Consider the following 3,753-nt stretch of genomic DNA (forward strand, 5'->3'; position numbering starts at 1 on the left):
TCCAATCATCAATCAAGTTCAGCATAAAAGGATCCACACCCAAGCCGTCAGCCGCTTCCCATCTGTGTTCAACCCACCACCTCCCCTTCTCCACCCACATCCTTCGGCTCTCCAGGATGGCACTCTTTCCAGACCTCCACCACCAGTGTCGGGCCCCAGGGGAGAGCATCCCTAATCGGTTATCGGGATGTTCATCAAGTTCACATCAAATCTCGGCTCAGGTCAGCTGCCAGGGCCCGAGCGCCAAAGAACTGTTATTCATTGCTGTCATTAAATCTTTTAATTGTTCCTTTTTCTTCATCCGAGTCTTTCCAGATTGAAATAGTCATGTGATCAACAACCTATAGCACGTGTGTGAAAATGACAGTTTTTAATGATGACTTAGAATAGAATAACATTACTTGTCCCTTACTGGTGACTCAGCAGTGACGTTTGAATCAAAGCATGTAAATTCCCACAAAAGTGAAAATAAAGAAATTAAGACTAATAGACAGAATGACCTTCATTCAACTCCAAGCATTTCTAAAGGTAGAAAACAAACAGTTTAGCTCAGTGCTCTTTGTAATGAAAATCAAACTTTGGTTTTTCTATATAAAATCAAATTTCAGCAACAAGGCAATTCAAAGTGCTTCATATCATAAAAACACAAAATGCAACAACTGAAACATTGCATTTTTCCAAGTGCCACCATTACACATGTTAGTGTTTCATTAATTGTGGTACAAAAGCAGCAACAAACAGGCGGGTTTTTAGTCTTGATTTAAAGGAGCTCAGTGTTTCGGCTGTTCTGCAGTTTTTTTGTACGTTTGTTCCAGATTTGTGGTGCATAGAAGTTGAATGCTGCTTCTCCATGTTTGGCTCTGGGGATGCAGAGCAGAACCAGAACCAGCAGACCCGAGAGGTCTGGAAGGTTGCTATGACAATAGCAGATCTTTAACCTGTCTGTCACGAGAGGACCCAAATTTGGGTCCTCTTGTGACGGAGGTGTCAAACTCCAGTCCTCAAGGGCCTCTGTCCTGCAACTTTTAGATGTGCCTCTGCTGCACCACACCTGAAAAGCATAATTAGGTCATTAGCAAGGCTCAGGAGAACCGATCTACACAGGGAGGAGGTAATTAAGCCATTTCATTCCACTGTTTTTTACCTGTGGCACATCTAAACACTGCAGGACAGCGGCCCTTGAGGACTGGAGTTTGATACCCCTGTCATTGTGAATGACAACCTGAGACCAACAGGTTAATGTATTGTGGAGCCAAAACCGTTCAGTGATTTATAAACTTTATGTGCATCTATCTTCCTGGTTTTAGTCAGAGCCTGAGCAGCAGCATTGAGATTTTTTAGCAGATTTGATCATTTTTCAGAGAAAAAAAAAAATCTATTTTTTCAATTCAGTAATTGGAATACTTTTACAAAACAAATTTATAAGCAATGTCTGTTTAACTACATAGCTAAAAACAAAGTATTCTCAATGTAAATTGATTTTACTCAGATATGTGATTTCTTGTTTCCACAGATCCGAACATCATCCTTCCCATCGGTTTAGTGTTTGGTGGAGTGACTGTTCTCTTCGTTATCAGCGTCACCGTCTACTACATCTTCAGGATAGACATTGTGCTGTGCTTCAGGAGAGCGTTTCCAGTCCTTTATACAAATAAAGGTAACACTTTACAGCAGAGGTGAAGATTAAAATGTGCTGTGGATACTACACCATCACTGGAAATAAAGTGGAAACACCCAGTTAGCAGCCTCTCCATGAAAACAAACCAAAGAAAAAACAATACGGCAGCTATAGGATACAGTAGAACACAAAAATCCAAAGCTACAGAATCTCAAAATTTTTATCTCGCATTTCAGCACATCTTTACAGAGGAAGCACACAAACCACAGCACAGCACTCTCTTTCAGATAAAATGTCACCCGCCTATGATTTTGACTAAATTGTACTCAAAACTGAGTTCCTGGTAAAATAATTTTTTCTGACTTTGTCCAGTTTATAATAAAAAAAAACTTAATGCCCGATTATAATGATCACTATGTAAAATAAATAAATGGATTGTGTTTTTATTGTGGGTTGCACAGTGGAACAGCAGGTGGCACTGTTGCCCTGTAACAAGGAGGTGCACGGTTTAATTCCCACCAAGGGTTTTTTTCTGAATGGAGTGTGCTTATTCCTCTCATTCATGTTTTCTCTGTGCTTCCTCCCTCAATTCAAAGCATTCATTTTAGTTTAACTGGTCCCTGTAAGTTTCTTTTGTGCGCTCATGTTTTTATTATTATTTTCTGAAGCCATTGTTATTTGACTTGGTACAATTTTGTTGTCTGTTTTGAGAATGCAAGCTTTTTATGCAACTAATTCAAATTTATTTTTAGATCTTGATGGCAAGCTGTATGATGCTTATGTGGCATACCCCAATCCTGGTGCCTTTGGCTTCAGTGAGGAAGTGGAGAAGTTCGCCCTGCAGACGTTGCCTGAAGTGTTGGAACAGGCCTGTGGCTACAAACTGTTCATCGCGGGCCGTGACTGCCTGCCGGGGCAGGGTAAGTCTCCCACATGGGAAAGTTAGCTTCTTAAGCTAATTTAGCACTGGTGTGAAACCTCAGTATGAAGGCAAACTGTGCTGTAAGTCTGGGCCTTATGGAAGAGTGGCAAAAAGTCATTTTGAAAAAAATTAAACAAAAAACAGAAAAAAAGTTTGCTACTCATGTTAAATAATGTCCAAAATATCAACTCAAAACAAAGATGCCCTTTAAGAGCATTTTACAAAAGTCTTAAGACTGAACATCGTTGTCAGCAGGTTTAATGACATTCATTAGTGTGAAACTGAAAACAAGATAATTAATACAACAAAAATATGAATATGAAATGCACTTTTAAACATAATTTCTACTGATTAACATCCTAAATACGTCTATAACCTACACTACAGACGCCATCTTGGACGACCTCGCAAATCGTGGGTACTTTGCATAACAAAAGGACAACTTTCACAGTTAAATAACGCATTAGTGGGCTACATCTTAAGCAGAAACAAATATACTAAACTATTCCTTTAATACATACCTGTAATGCAGTCTGAAGCGAAAAATATCTGCAGTGTCCAACAGGACGCAATTACCATGTTGCTTGTCTGCTACTTCTGTTTAATAAAGTTTTCATCCAGATAAAAGTATAAGTTGCAATGCGTAACATGAACACACGAGGGCAGACTTCCCAATTTTTTTTGTCCTGCATGGACAAAATTAGTCTTTGAAAAAATAACATTTGCAGCTCAATAACAGAACACCCTCAGTCACTCAACTCTTTAAAGGCCTGTTAAACATCAAATAATTTAATTCACCAGTTTTGGAGAAAGCAGCTCTTAAGAACTGGATTTGGGCACCTCAAGTGCAAGATAATTTATTGTCCAGTTACATCCCTTGGTGATCATTCAGAGTGCGCCATTTCTCCTTAGCTACCTTGTTCAAGTCCTCACTCAGCCGACTGGAGTCCATTTATCTGGTTTTCCATCTCACTTGTCACTCCTGGGGTGGTTTGGTATAGTTTATATATGCATCCTATTCCCTTCACGGTTTCTCATCTTTCTCTTTGCTCCCTGTCTTCCTGCAGCCATCGTGGACTCTGTGGATGAGAACCTTCAGGCTAGTCGTCGTGTTCTCCTGCTCTACACCGCTTCCACTTTCATTAAAAAGAGGCACACGAGCAGCACCAGCAGTAACAACAACAACATTACGAAAATTAGCGAGGAGGTTGAT

At 39.9% G+C, this 3,753-nt stretch overlaps 1 long non-coding RNA gene across 1 annotated transcript; it reads left to right on the plus strand.

Annotated features, from left to right (window-relative positions):
• Positions 1–1,253: 1,253 nt before the first annotated feature.
• On the plus strand, positions 1,254–3,684 carry LOC106941513 (uncharacterized). Its single transcript, XR_001423386.1, has 3 exons — positions 1,254–1,657; positions 2,371–2,538; positions 3,608–3,684. It is a non-coding gene; the product is annotated as an uncharacterized LOC106941513 (long non-coding RNA).
• The last annotated feature ends 69 nt before the right edge of the window (positions 3,685–3,753 follow it).

This window comes from Poecilia latipinna, unplaced genomic scaffold (assembly GCF_001443285.1).
Source record: "Poecilia latipinna isolate Pla-1442-1.1 unplaced genomic scaffold, P_latipinna-1.0 Scaffold3712, whole genome shotgun sequence".
NCBI classification, from domain to species: domain Eukaryota; kingdom Metazoa; phylum Chordata; class Actinopteri; order Cyprinodontiformes; family Poeciliidae; genus Poecilia; species Poecilia latipinna.